General features: G+C 39.2%; 2 long non-coding RNA genes across 6 annotated transcripts; both read left to right on the forward strand.

Moving 5' to 3' along the window:
- The first annotated feature begins 2348 nt into the window (after window positions 1–2348).
- Window positions 2349–6894, forward strand: LOC124134957. Of its 3 annotated transcripts, none has more exons than XR_006861185.2 (3): window positions 2349–2494; window positions 4336–4394; window positions 6767–6894. It is a non-coding gene; the product is annotated as an uncharacterized LOC124134957 (long non-coding RNA). The 3 variants fall into 3 exon arrangements; XR_007221003.1 differs by lacking the exon at window positions 6767–6894 and adding an exon at window positions 6258–6282; XR_007221002.1 differs by lacking the exon at window positions 6767–6894 and adding an exon at window positions 6247–6280.
- A 3458-nt stretch (window positions 6895–10352) lies between these two features.
- Window positions 10353–14910, forward strand: LOC124134955. 3 transcript variants are annotated; one of them, XR_007221005.1, is made up of 4 exons: window positions 10353–10498; window positions 12339–12397; window positions 14258–14401; window positions 14783–14910. It is a non-coding gene; the product is annotated as an uncharacterized LOC124134955 (long non-coding RNA). The 3 variants fall into 3 exon arrangements; XR_006861179.2 differs by having other exon boundaries at window positions 14269–14401; XR_007221004.1 differs by lacking the exon at window positions 14258–14401.
- Window positions 14911–15901: the final 991 nt, after the last annotated feature.

Here is a 15901-nt window from a genome sequence, read left to right on the forward strand (position 1 = left end):
CTTAAATCGGTGGAAAGTCATGGTGAAACAAACTGGTTAAAGTTGCTGTGGTGTCAGTGCCATGTACCCGTATTAGGGCGCTATTTATCACCAATATTGCACGGGGAGAATCAAGACAACTACATTGTTCGACACTATGGTTTATTCTCCCCAAGGGAAGTAACTCTCATCGGTACACCATCTTTGGTAAAGGCCAACGGGATTATCTCCCTTAAAAAATACAACTATAACCGTCTGATACGGAACAAAGTTACAGCAATTGTAACCAAACTACTCGCCACATCAACATTATCTTTTCAAAGTGAACAAAACGCATTTTGAAACATTTTTGTATGAACGGGACGGACAGCACCTATTCCTATTCGTGGCGGGGAATAAAAACAACTAAACAAATGGTCTTATTATTGAAATTTTACACTGTAATAATACCGTGTTATAGTATTGTCCACGGCGTCGTCACAAAACACTAAAACATTATGGCAATACATTGTGTGGCTCCAGAATATGTAGTGAAATGAAAACTAACAGATGCAAGACTGTTTTCTTCAAAATAAATGCTACGAACATTCATCATAAATACCTTGAACACATTTGAAGCTAAATAATAACCACCGTAATAAACCAACACCCGTGACACATGTGCTTACCTGACGTTAATGTTTTGTTGCTACCAGAGAAATATGATGCATTATCATTAAAGTACAACAAATACATTCCCGTGAATATCCTTAAAATGGACACACAAGGATGAAGTTCCTCAACAAAATGGAACTGTTACATTTAGAAACAAGTACTAGTACTTACAATGGTAAACCTACAGTCAATTTCTGACATTCATAAAATTGTATCAACCTGCATGTTGAACTTGAAACAAGAGAACGCGACAACAAAATTGTTACTTAAATCTGAAAATACCATAATACATGTAGTAACCATGACTACAGAACAATTAATAAAATCAGAGTCTTGGATTGAATACATTGTATGTCCGTATTTTTGAGTGAGTGTCTTCACCTATTTGTTGTTTGTTTATTTGTTGTTTAACGCAACACTCTGCAATATTCCAACTATATACGACGGCGGTTTGTAAATAATCGAGTCTTGACCAGACAATCCAGTGATGGATATCATGAGCATCAACCAAGTCAACGAGCCTGACCACCCGATCCGTTAGCGACAAGCATATTCATCTTACGACAAGCATAGGTTGCTGAAGACCTATTCTCACCGGGATATTTACGAGTTTCATCTAGTTTTTGACACAATTGGATGAGGAAGAGAATATATGGATGTCAACTACTTTATTATGAGGAACACAACGTTTCGGGGTATATACTTTCTCCTTCATCAGGTGTAGCAGCATTAGAACCAGTTTACGGTACAACCATCATATCATCTCCTCGCCCCGTTACCCAAACAGTAACAGGCTCCTTACTTGTTTGGTGTAGACACAAAATGCACTATACCTTCTTCGTGTGCAAATATCCTCCTTAATACAGAAAGTTGAACAGCCTTGCAATTTGTGCCAGCGAAGTACTAAAACTGAAAAAACCCAGACATTACTGAATAGCAAAAGGCACCGGTTCAGCATTTGTCTGGTGAGTATACAAAGTTTTATCTAAATGTCACCATTTATCAATGTTTTATGATTAATGTTCTGGAAAAGAGCCCTACTTGAACGAAGTCATGAATATAAAATGGCACGTTCCTGCTCTGTTTGCCCTATCGAAGCAGCATCCGGGGCTGACTATAAATTCTCCAATAAGCGTTGTGCTAACAATTACTTGGGAAGGTGACCATTGCTGTTATTTAACCAGTTCAACTTTAACCAGTTCAACTTTTCCTTTACTTCCAAAGCCTCTATATGAAGGTCAAGAGTTAACAGTTCTGAAGAGTGTGTCCAGTCAAGTCCACAACGACCGTTTCATTTATTTATTTTCCTGTATTCCAAAGATTTTTAACATCATACCTTATACAGAAGCCTATTGGCTGCTAGATTTTGATGTTCTGCGTCGTCGCTATTGGCTTGTCTGATATGCATACAATCTATAGAACTCATGCAGCAGTGATAAAACATGCAGTTTAGTCCACTAGTCCTTATAAAGGTAACATATAGCAAAGCCCTTTAAAAGGGCGCTTTTCTACTTGTAATAATGATACTTTAACAACTGGGTCCCAGTCTGGCAAGGACTAACCTACTAGAGCCAATTTCTAACGCTGCTCAGTGTGAACTCACTCGTTTTGAACCACCCAACAACTGAAAACATTACTGGGATCCTGACTTGCGTAGAGCAAAAAGAAAACCAGTCAAGCTGTCACGTCACGTGATACTATGACAGTCTCGCGAGATTTATGACGTCGCCATGACGACACTTCACTACTGATATCGCCATTGTTATCATCAAACTGCTATCATCTTGCTACTGTTTTGCTGCCATTTTCCTCGTATTTCGCTCATTTTCGTCTGTGTACACTATGAGCTCCTACGCCCAAGGTATGTCATTACTTCTGAATAAGTTAGTTTGACTTTATTCCTTCTTTTATGACTTATTTACTGAATTAAGTCTGAAGTAGGCCTACATCTAGCCAATGGAAAAAAGAAGAAACTTCCAGAACATACTGCCATCAAAGATGATCACTTGTCCAGTGTTCAGATCTTTTCCACGTTAATTGAGGAGGCCGATTTTTCAGCCCTTTGGATCTAAACACATTCGTGTGTTTTTTTAATTTTATCTAGCGATATCTACTCGACTTCAGGCTGATGGAGTCGTTCTCGACCTGGATACCATCGATTATATTGGGACTGATGAGGGGATACCGAAAGAGGTACGCTTGATCCAAAACATTTAACAATACATTCAGGCTACATTTCGATAGATCTATTTGTACCCCAGGCACATGTAGATGGTACCCAGGTCGAGAACATTCTCATCAGTGTCAGTCCACTAGTCCTTATAATGATAACATATAGCAAAACTCCTAAATATGGCAAATTTCTACTAGTCCGTATGAAACCTTTACTATTGGGCAGTTTGGGAAGGACAACAGGACTAGTGCCAATTTCTAACGCTAGAAATTCCACAAGAAGAACTTGTCATTCCTCAAACTCTTAGTGATTCGTTTTCCTGTCCAAAATGTAGGTTATTTGGCTTTTTGTCTTATTAACAGTTTCTTTACTAGGCCCTTTTCAGTAGACTACTACAGTTTACCCTCCATTTGCACAAATGTGTTTCTGTAAATGTGAGCTAGCAGGCATGGGTTAGTTTTCAGTAGCCCTACATAGATATAGTTTACACTTCATTAATAAGTGAGGTAGTGTTCGTTTCCTAGGCTGTTTCTACTAAACGGATATTGGTTTCTACTATGGTTTATACAGCTGTTCAACACATAGACACAACAATCAAATACCAATGAGTATACAATTCATTAATAGCCCAATATCAGCATTCTGAGTTGAATTGTGATTGAAATAAGAATAAGAATAAGAAATCATTTTTCTACCTTTTAACTCCTAGACTGACTTCACTGTTACCTATACACATACTCTTAAATACAAGAACTTTGGTGTACAAAAACACTTCATGTACTTGTGTTCGCTTGTTATATATATCTAAACAAACACTTTGAGTTAAGATAATTTCATTCACATCACTGCTTTATGAACACACGCAGCCTTAGACAAGTCCTATAGTCCTTGCCACACTGCCCAATAGGTATCATAAGGACAGTAGACATTTGCCCTTTTTAAGTGTTTTGCTATGTGTATTCAGTATAAGGACTATACAGTGTTAGAAATTGGCACTAGTCCCGTAGTCCTTGCCAAACTGCCTAATAGTTAAGGTATCATAAGGACTAGTGGACTAAAACTGTTAGTTTCTATCGCTGACATGGCCAGTACGTTTAGTTCAGTCTCCACCAATACACATTATATTTCTGATTTTAGCAATACCTGTTGCAAGCAATCACATCATATACCTATGTATTCACATATATCTTTAACAATGTTTTGCAACTCTACGTGTCGCATAGCAGTTTACCTAATAATATAGTTATTGTATATTATCTTCCAGAGATTTGTGTATTTTATGTTGTTCCACCACCTCATCATTGACAGAGTAGCTTATATCTTCCACAATATGTATACCCTGTGTGTGTTAAGACTTCATCCAGTGATGTAATCATCGCTCTTCACTTTTTAGAGTGTTATGTTATTTGACTTTGATGACAATGGATCAACAGAATAACTGAATGTTTTTAAAACTCGTTTACATACTGTTCAGTTGGTTCTTTCTTCTTCATCCTTATTTAAGATTCTCATTCCTTCTTATTCCACAGCTGTTGACCTCGTGATCAGGTTCCCCTTGAACTTTGACATCTGGGCCCCTCCTCGCCAAGTGGGTGTCTTAGGAATTATTAATTTACTAATTGTTCTAAAACTGAAACTATGTCTTGTATTTGATGAGTGTATGGACTTATCTATATAATCTTTAACTAACACACATTCTATTGACTTGCAAACTAATGTACATGTGGAGTAATAAACACACATCTTTATCACTAACGTTCTCCTGACATTATGCATAATGAGTATCCTGTAAATGCAATCCATTTCCATCATCTACCTTCACCTTTCTGTACTTGCTACTTAAATCTACATGTCCTTCGCTCCCTCCCTGTCAGCGTCGTCCTGGGAGATACATCCTTGACCCCCTGTCAGAGCTGCCCACCCCTCCCACCTCTCTCCCTGTCCCCCTCTCTGCCCCCGTCCTCCGTGATGCCCCTCACTTCGTCGAAATCAACCTCGATGATGACGACACCCCTACCCAGTCCCCAGTTCGAGTCTTCCTGTCACGTGTGTCTGGATTCTTGAGGAGAGTATTCCGTGTCAAGATGGACGCTTAGAGTGACATCTTGCTACCTCTCTGACGATGTGTCATATAATAATTAATTACATTCAATCATAAATACAAGATATTTTGTGCTTTTGGCATTTTTGGACCTTTCGGGCGTTTTTCTACTTTTCGGACCTTTCGGACACTTTGTGCTTTTGGTTGTTTTTCCCCCAGAAATATACGCTATTTGTATTATACGTTCAAAGACGTATAGTTTGATTTACACATTTAGGCACTTTCGGACAAGGTATTAACGTCTATTTTATTTGATTAAATCGATTACCAATCAATATTAACTATTAAAGATTGTCTTTTGTTTTTAGCCCCTTTGTTTTGTCTTTTGTTAAATAACACACGATCTTGAAAATCAAACAAGCAACGCGTGGTATGTGCAGAAACTGCATATAACGTTTATAGCATCATCAGTTGTTCGTGTGGACTCATCACAACAGATAGTTACAGATTCTGACTCGATTCTTTGCATCTCTCTCAACATATTTGCTATAGCATATAACATAGACTTACAATACTAAGGGTGCCAGGTACCCTGTTGGTACGCGGGATTCGGGGTCTATTTAGAGGGTATTCAGCAGTGTGGTACGCGGGACGCAAAAGAAAATCGTATTTGATACGCAGATTCAACATCTCTAAAATAAAGGTGTAGGTTACAAAAACCTTTATATTTTATATTTTTTTCTGTGATTGAAGTTTAATTGCACCCTTTTCTCAATGCTTTTGAGTGTTGCGGTAAGTAGTCGAGATTCAGGGGTGAGCAATGGCACCCTCAATACTTGTACCACTAAGATCAATTTGTGCATACAGTCCCTGGAGTCTGTACCCCACCCTCCCTAACGAAGTCATATGACCCAAATTAGATCCCAGATTAGTTCTGTCCTGGTACTGCTGAACACTGGATTTGATTAAAATCGTACAGAAATGACAATCATGATTTAGAGACCACCCATTGGGAGCCTACGTTTCATAACCGAGAGTGAGTGAGTAAGTTTGGTTTAACGAGGCTTTGACCCAGGTCACAGGCGGATACCACTAGCACGGGTCGGGTGCTGACAGAGCAGGGGTCAATACCAAGGAGAATCCAAGATTCGAACCCACGATCATTGGGTCCTGGTACAGTGACGGACGCAATTACACAGATACCAAACATCCCTTGGCCACCCTGCCCCTTTGCATATTCGAAATAATGCTAGAGTAGTTGGTCCTATGTCCTAGAGTTCCTTGATGTCCTATGTAACTGTACGAAGCAGGAGGCGCTTTCATCGACTCTAGGGACTAGCCTATACTGTAGTCTGTCTTTGAATATACGTAAGTGTGTGAGTGAGTGAATGTTCTTCAGTAATATTTCAGCTATATCAAAGCAGTCTGTAAAGTATCGAGTCTGGACCAGGGAAACCAGTGGTTGACTGCATTAGCAACGACCCACACGGTCGAAGCACGGTCGAGTGGGGAGATTATTCTACCCAGCAATCTCCAAGTGGGGTTAGTAACTCAGGTTCCCAGTTTTATTTCTACAAGATTCCATTTGAATCGCCACTGAATTGGCAGCCAAACTTGAGACCAGTTTTTACGTTACGATATGCAAATTCGTGTAAAACGTCATAACATGTCAGTTAGTGTATCAATATTGGATCAGACATGTGTCAAACCAAACGCTGCGTTAAATAGATAATATTGATAATGTCGCTGATTCATTTCCAGTTTGCTCAGAGAGATCGGATGACCTCGAGTGATTATACAACAGGTGAAACACAGATTACAGATAAGGAATTTCGTCACAAAATACTTTGTCAAATGTTGTCGGCTCATTATTGTATCACAGTTAACTTTGTACATATATTTTTGCCGTCTGTTCACAGGAAGATCCGAAGCCAACCCCTCCACTCGCTAGTGGTGTATCACTGAGAAGCCTTCGTCCCCATCTGATGTGTATCGCGCCTGTTATAAACACGTATCAGTGAAACGTTTAATAAAATTCTGCTGTGAATGTTAATCTGTTGTGTGCTTCTTTGTATTCCTGTTCAAATTCTTATGGTGTTATTATCACTTGAGTGAGTGAGTGAATTGGGTCTAAAGCTGCGTTTGCAAAGTGTGGAATGCAGGTCTTGAGCGCTTACAGTTTAAGTGAAACCCACTGGATTCGAACCTATGGTCATAGGATTCTGACACGCCAAAGGCGACGAACATTTGGACGTGTTGTATCCTTGGTGAATGTAACTAAATACCAGTGGAAAGAAGGTACCTAACATTCTTTAACCAGTGATAATATAGGATTATTTTGTCAGAACATCCAGCACGGCAAGTGTTCTAAAACCCGAGGACATTATTGTTTTCAGGACACAGAATGTCAGAAAAATAATAAAAACAGTCCTTTCATTTCGGACTTCACTCTTAAGTAAGTTAATCAGATTCGTCATTAATATATGTAAAATACCGCCTAAATCGGTGGAAAGTCACAATATAACAAACTGGTTAAAGTTACTGTGGCGTATGTGCCATGTACCCGTATTAGGGCGCTATTTATCACCAATATTGCACGGGGAGAATCAAGACAACTACATTGTTCGACACCATCGTTTCCATGCTCCTCACAGCGATAGTACGTTCCCGGAGCTCTCTATACTATCGCTGCCACCAGTCAAAACTCCCCACTGTGAATAGGTGGCCACAACCATGCTTGGAGTTGAACTCGCAACCGAATGACCGTTATGTTTACAAACAAGTGACGACTGTCGTGACGCCGAATACACTTATCGCTGCTAAAATACTTTCTTCGTTTGTCAATTTGAATTTCTGTTTCATTAAAACTATCGTGTTATTGATATAGTAAGAATGTAAGGGAGAAATTGGTTGATTTTCCGTTAGTCTGCAATCTCGAACCAATCTGATTACCAAAACAACAAAGTAAATTCATTTGGAAAATATGGTCAGTCGTAAACCTTTTCAAATTGAAATATGATGGCCTTCCCAAAGACATAAACAAAAGTATAAACATTACTACATATGGGGTTGGAGGGCAAATTTCAAGATTCTTGAAATGGCCGCGCCCACACTGGTGGCAGCGATGTTACCGAGAGTGTAACGAAGGTGTCACGCGCTGGGAAGGAGCTTGCATCGTTTCTCCCCAAGGGAAGTAACTCTCATCGGTACACCATCTTTGGTAAAGGCCAACGGGATTATCTCCCTTAAAAAATACAACTATAACCGTCAGATACGAAACAAAGTTACAAAACTACTCGCCACATCAAACTTATCTTTTCAAAGTGAACAAAACGCATTTTGAACATTTTTTTATGAACGGGACAGACAGCACCTATTCCTATTCGTGGCGGGGAAAAAAAACAACTAAAAAAATGGTCTTATTATTGAAATTTTACACTGTAATAATACCGTGTTATAGTATTGTCCACGGCGCCGTCACAAAACACTAAAACATTATGGCAATACATTGTGTGGCTCCAGAATATGTAGTGAAATGAAAACTAACAGATACAAGACTGTTTTCTTCAAAATAAATGCTACAAACATTCTTCATAAATACCTTGCAACACATTTGAAGCTAAATAATAACCACCGTAATAAACCAACACCCGTGACACATGTGCTTACCTGACGTTAATGTTTTGTTGCTACCAGAGAAATATGATACATTATCATTAAAGTACAACAAATACATTCCCCTGAATATCCATTAAAATTGGCACACAAGGATGAAGTTCCTCAACAAAATGGAACAGTTACGTTAGAAACAAGTACTAGTAGTGAAAATGGTAAATCTACAGTCAGTTTCTGACATTCATACAATTGTATCAACCTGCAAGTTGAACTTGAAACAAGAGAACTGACAAGCGACAACAAAATTGTTACTTAAATCTGAAAATACCATAATACATGTAGTAACCATGATAATACAATCTACAGAACAATTAATAAAATCAGCGTCATTGGCTTAATATGTCCGTTTCTTTGAGTGAGTGTCTTCACCTATTTTTTGTACTCTGCAATACTCCAACTATATACGACGGCGGTTTGTAAATAATCGAGTCTTGACCAGACAATCCAGTGATGGATATCATGAGCATCAACCAAGTCAACGAGCCTGACCACCCGATCCGTCAGCGACAAGCATATTCATCTTACGACAAGCATAGGTTGCTGAAGACCTATTCTCACCGGGATATTTACGAGTTTCATCTAGTTTTTGACACAATTGGATGAGGAAGAGAATATATGGATGTCAACTACTTTATTATGAGGAACACAACGTTTCGGGGTATATACTTTCTCCTTCATCAGGTGTAGCAGCAGTGGAACCAGTCTACGGTACACCATCATATCATCGGTAATCAAGGTCAACTGGATTATCTCCCCTTAATTACTAACACAAATAATGAAATACGACTATAACCATCAGAACAAAGTTGCATCAATTATGACTAGGGCTGGGACAAGTCCAAATTTACTCCCCGGGTACACACACCCCTGTTACCCGACCCTACCACGGTATCCGCTGTAGGTCTCGCGAGATAGGTCCAAATGTCCGATTGGGAATAGTTTGACCGTATTTAGATACTCGTATAAAACGAACTTCACATGCACACACTGAGGTTGACGGAAGTTTTATCTTTATTCAAACACATAAAGTCAGAAGGAATGCGTGGCTAGTCAGAAAGAAATGTGCACATTTGTGAGTAGTAGCGTAACCATGGAGTTCTAGATAATTTTGCCATTAAACAATATATCACGTGACTAGCCACGGGTCCGGGTAGTTCTGTGAGTACCCGGTTCCTACACAGTACCCACCCGACGCGAGTACCCGAGTTACCCGTCCCAGCCCTAATTATGTCTAAAGTTTTCCTCGCCCCGTTACCCAAACAGTAACAGACTCCTTACTTGTTTGGTGTAGACACAAAATTCACTATATGCAAATATCCTCCTTAATACAGAAAGTTGAACAGCCTTGCAATTTGTGCCAGCGAAGTACTAAAACTGAAAAAAACAAGACATTACTGAATAGCAAAAAGGGACCGGTTCAGCATTTGTCTGGTGAGTATACAAAGTTTTACCAAAATGTTACAATTTATCAATGGTTTATGATTAATGTTCTGGAAAAGAGCCCTACCTTGAACGAAGTCATGAATAGAAAATGGCACGTTCCTGCTCTGTTTACCCTATCAAAGCAGCATCCGTGCGCTTGTAAAGGTAACATATAGCAAAGCCCTTTAAAAGGGCGCTTTTCTACTTGTAATAATGATACTTTAACAACTGGGTCCCAGTCTGGCAAGGACTAACCTACTAGAGCCAATTTCTAACGCTGCTCAGTGTGAACTCACTCGTTTTGAACCACCCAACAACTGAAAACATTACTGGGATCCTGACTTGCGTAGAGCAAAAAGAAAACCAGTCAAGCTGTCACGTCACGTGATACTATGACAGTCTCGCGAGATTTATGACGTCGCCATGACGACACTTCACTACTGATATCGCCATTGTTATCATCAAACTGCTATCATCTTGCTACTGTTTTGCTGCCATTTTCCTCGTATTTCGCTCATTTTCGTCTGTGTACACTATGAGCTCCTACGCCCAAGGTATGTCATTACTTCTGAATAAGTTAGTTTGACTTTATTCCTTCTTTTATGACTTATTTACTAAATTAAGTCTGAAGTAGGCCTACATCTAGCCAATGGAAAAAAGAAGAAACTTCCAGAACATACTGCCATCAAAGATGATCACTTGTCCAGTGTTCAGATCTTTTCCACGTTAATTGAGGAGGCCGATTTTTCAGCCCTTTGGATCTAAACACATTCGTGTGTTTTTTTAATTTTATCTAGCGATATCTACTCGACTTCAGGCTGATGGAGTCGTTCTCCACCTGGATACCATCGATTATATTGGGACTGATGAGGGGATACCAAAAGAGATACGCTTGATCCAAAACATTTAACAATACATTCAGGGTACATTTCGATAGATCTATTTGTACCCCAGGCACATGTAGATGGTACCCAGGTCGAGAACATTCTCATCAGTGTCAGTCCACTAGTCCTTATAATGATAACATATAGCAAAACTCCTAAATATGGCAAATTTCTACTAGTCCGTATGAAACCTTTACTATTGGGCAGTTTGGGAAGGACAACAGGACTAGTGCCAATTTCTAACGCTAGAAATTCCACAAGAACTTGTCATTCCTCAAACTCTTAGTGATTCGTTTTCCTGTCCAAAATGTAGGTTATTTGGCTTTTTGTCTTATTAACATTTTTTCTTTACTAGGCCCTTTTCAGTAGACTACTACAGTTTACCCTCCATTTGCACAAATGTGTTTCTGTAAATGTGAGCTAGCAGGCATGGGTTAGTTTTCAGTAGCCCTACATAGATATAGTTTACACTTCATTAATAAGTGAGGTAGTGTTCGTTTCCTAGGCTGTTTCTACTAAACGGATATTGGTTTCTACTATGGTTTATACAGCTGTTCAACACATAGACACAACAATCAAATACCAATGAGTATACAATTCATTAATAGCCCAATATCAGCATTCTGAGTTGAATTGTGATTGAAATAAGAATAAGAATAAGAAATCATTTTTCTACCTTTTAACTCCTAGACTGACTTCACTGTTACCTATACACATACTCTTAAATACAAGAACTTTGGTGTACAAAAACACTTCATGTACTTGTGTTCGCTTGTTATATATATCTAAACAAACACTTTGAGTTAAGATAATTTCATTTACATCACTGCTTTATGAACACACGCAGCCTTAGACAAGTCCTATAGTCCTTGCCACACTGCCCAATAGGTATCATAAGGACAGTAGACATTTGCCCTTTTTAAGTGTTTTGCTATGTGTATTCAGTATAAGGACTATACAGTGTTAGAAATTGGCACTAGTCCCGTAGTCCTTGCCAAACTGCCTAATAGTTAAGGTATCATAAGGACTAGTGGACTAAAACTGTTAGTTTCTATCGCTGACATGGCCAGTACGTTTAGTTCAGTCTCCACCAATACACATTATATTTCTGATTTTAGCAATACCTGTTGCAAGCAATCACATCATATACCTATGTATTCACATATATCTTTAACAATGTTTTGCAACTCTACGTGTCGCATAGCAGTTTACCTAATAATATAGTTATTGTATATTATCTTCCAGAGATTTGTGTATTTTATGTTGTTCCACCACCTCATCATTGACAGAGTAGCTTATATCTTCCACAATATGTATACCCTGTGTGTGTTAAGACTTCATCCAGTGATGTAATCATAGCTCTTCACTTTTTAGAGTGTTATGTTATTTGATTTTGATGACAATGGATCAACAGAATAACTGAATGTTTTTAAAACTCGTTTACATACTGTTCAGTTGGTTCTTTCTTCTTCATCCTTATTTAAGATTCTCATTCCTTCTTATTCCACAGCTGTTGACCTCGTGATCAGGTTCCCCTTGAACTTTGACATCTGGGCCCCTCCTCGCCAAGTGGGTGTCTTAGGAATTATTAATTTACTAATTGTTCTAAAACTGAAACTATGTCTTGTATTTGATGAGTGTATGGACTTATCTATATAATCTTTAACTAACACACATTCTATTGACTTGCAAACTAATGTACATGTGGAGTAATAAACACACATCTTTATCACTAACGTTCTCCTGACATTATGCATAATGAGTATCCTGTAAATGCAATCCATTTCCATCATCTACCTTCACCTTTCTGTACTTGCTACTTAAATCTACATGTCCTTCGCTCCCTCCCTGTCAGCGTCGTCCTGGGAGATACATGACCATCCTTGACCCCCTGTCAGAGCTGCCCACCCCTCCCACCTCTCTCCCTGTCCCCCTCTCTGCCCCCGTCCTCCGTGATGCCCCTCGCTTCGTCGAAATCAACCTCGATGATGACGACACCCCTACCCAGTCCCCAGTTCGAGTCTTCCTGTCACGTGTGTCTGGATTCTTGAGGAGAGTATTCCGTGTCAAGATGGACGCTTAGAGTGACATCTTGCTACCTCTCTGACGATGTGTCATATAATAATTAATTACATTCAATCATAAATACAAGATATTTTGTGCTTTTGGCATTTTTGGACCTTTCGGGCGTTTTTCTACTTTTCGGACCTTTCGGACACTTTGTGCTTTTGGTTGTTTTTCCCCCAGAAATATACGCTATTTGTATTATACGTTCAAAGACGTATAGTTTGATTTACACATTTAGGCACTTTCGGACAAGGTATTAACGTCTATTTTATTTGATTAAATCGATTACCAATCAATATTAACTATTAAAGATTGTCTTTTGTTTTTAGCCCCTTTGTTTTGTCTTTTGTTAAATAACACACGATCTTGAAAATCAAACAAGCAACGCGTGGTATGTGCAGAAACTGCATATAACGTTTATAGCAGCATCAGTTGTTCGTGTGGACTCATGACAACAGATAGTTACAGATTCTGACTCGATTCTTTGCATCTCTCTCAACATATTTGCTATAGCATATAACATAGACTTACAATACTAAGGGTGCCAGGTGCCCTGTTGGTACGCGGGATTCGGGGTCTATTTAGAGGGTATTCAGCAGTGTGGTACGCGGGACGCAAAAGAAAATCGTATTTGATACGCAGATTCAACATCTCTAAAATAAAGGTGTAGGTTACAAAAACCTTTATATATTATATTTTTTTCTGTGATTGAAGTTTAATTGCACCCTTTTCTCAATGCTTTTGAGTGTTGCGGTAAGTAGACGAGATTCAGGGGTGAGCAATGGCACCCTCAATACTTGTACCACTAAGATCAATTTGTGCATACAGTCCCTGGAGTCTGTACCCCACCCTCCCTAACGAAGTCATATGACCCAAATTAGATCCCAGATTAGTTCTGTCCTGGTACTGCTGAACACTGGATTTGATTAAAATCGTACAGAAATGACAATCATGATTTAGAGACCACCCATTGGGAGCCTACGTTTCATAACCGAGAGTGAGTGAGTAAGTTTGGTTTAACGAGGCTTTGACCCAGGTCACAGGCGGATACCACTAGCACGGGTCGGGTGCTGACAGAGCAGGGGTCAATACCAAGGAGAATCCAAGATTCGAACCCACGATCATTGGGTCCTGGTACAGTGACGGACGCAATTACACAGATACCAAACATCCCTTGGCCACCCTGCCCCTTTGCATATTCGAAATAATGCTAGAGTAGTTGGTCCTATGTCCTAGAGTTCCTTAATGTCCTATATGTAACTGTACGAAGCAGGAGGCGCTTTCATCGACTCTAGTGACTAGCCTATACTGTAGTCTGTCTTTGAATATACGTAAGTGTGTGAGTGAGTGAATGTTCTTCAGTAATATTTCAGCTATATCAAAGCAGTCTGTAAAGTAATCGAGTCTGGACCAGGGAAACCAGTGGTTGACTGCATTAGCAACGACCCACACGGTCGAAGCACGGTCGAGTGGGGAGATTATTCTACCCAGCAATCTCCAAGTGGGGTTAGTAACTCAGGTTCCCAGTTTTATTTCTACAAGATTCCATTTGAATCGCCACTGAATTGGCAGCCAAACTTGAGACCAGTTTTTACGTTACGATATGCAATTTCGTGTAAAACGTCATAACATGTCAGTTAGTGTATCAATATTGGATCAGACATGTGTCAAACGTGTCAAACGCTGCGTTAAATAGATAATATTGATAATGTCGCTGATTCATTTCCAGTTTGCTCAGAGAGATCGGATGACCTCGAGTGATTATACAACAGGTGAAACACCGATTACAGATAAGGAATTTCGTCACAAAATACTTTGTCAAATGTTGTCGGCTCATTATTGTATCACAGTTAACTTTGTACATATATTTTTGCCGTCTGTTCACAGGAAGATCCGAAGCCAACCCCTCCACTCGCTAGTGGTGGATCACTGAGAAGCCTTCGTCCCCATCTGATGTGTATCGCGCCTGTTATAAACACGTATCAGTGAAACGTTTAATAAAATTCTGCTGTGAATGTTAATCTGTTGTGTGCTTCTTTGTATTCCTGTTCAAATTCTTATGGTGTTATTATCACTTGAGTGAGTGAGTGAATTGGGTCTAAAGCTGCGTTTGCAAAGTGTGGAATGCAGGTCTTGAGCGCTTACAGTTTAAGTGAAACCCACTGGATTCGAACCTATGGTCATAGGATTCTGACACGCCAAAGGCGACGAACATTTGGACGTGTTGTATCCTTGGTGAATGTAACTAAATACCAGTGGAAAGAAGGTACCTAACATTCTTTAACCAGTGATAATATAGGATTATTTTGTCAGAACATCCAGCACGGCAAGTGTTCTAAAACCCGAGGACATTATTGTTTTCAGGACACAGAATGTCAGAAAAATAATAAAAACAGTCCTTTCATTTCGGACTTCACTCTTAAGTAAGTTAATCAGATTCGTCATTAATATATGTAAAATACCGCCTAAATCGGTGGAAAGTCACAATATAACAAACTGGTTAAAGTTACTGTGGCGTATGTGCCATGTACCCGTATTAGGGCGCTATTTATCACCAATATTGCACGGGGAGAATCAAGACAACTACATTGTTCGACACCATCGTTTCTCCCCAAGGGAAGTAACTCTCATCGGTACACCATCTTCGGTAAAGGCCAACGGGATTATCTCCCTTAAAAAATACAACTATAACCGTCAGATACGGAACAAAGTTACAAAACTACTCGCCACATCAAACTTATCTTTTCAAAGTGAACAAAACGCATTTTGAACATTTTTTAATGAACGGGACAGACAGCACCTATTCCTAATCGTGGCGGGGAAAAAAAACAACTAAAAAAATGATCTTATTATTGAAATTTTACACTGTAATAATACCGTGTTATAGTATTGTCCACGGCGCCGTCACAAAACACTAAACATTATGGCAATACATTGTGTGGCTCCAGAATATATAGTGAAATGAAAACTAACAGATACAAGACTGTTTTCTTCAAAATAAATGCT

The sequence above is a fragment of the Haliotis rufescens genome, unplaced genomic scaffold, assembly GCF_023055435.1.
Source record: "Haliotis rufescens isolate VD_foot unplaced genomic scaffold, xgHalRufe1.0.p SCAF_15, whole genome shotgun sequence".
Classification (NCBI taxonomy): Eukaryota; Metazoa; Mollusca; class Gastropoda; order Lepetellida; family Haliotidae; genus Haliotis; species Haliotis rufescens.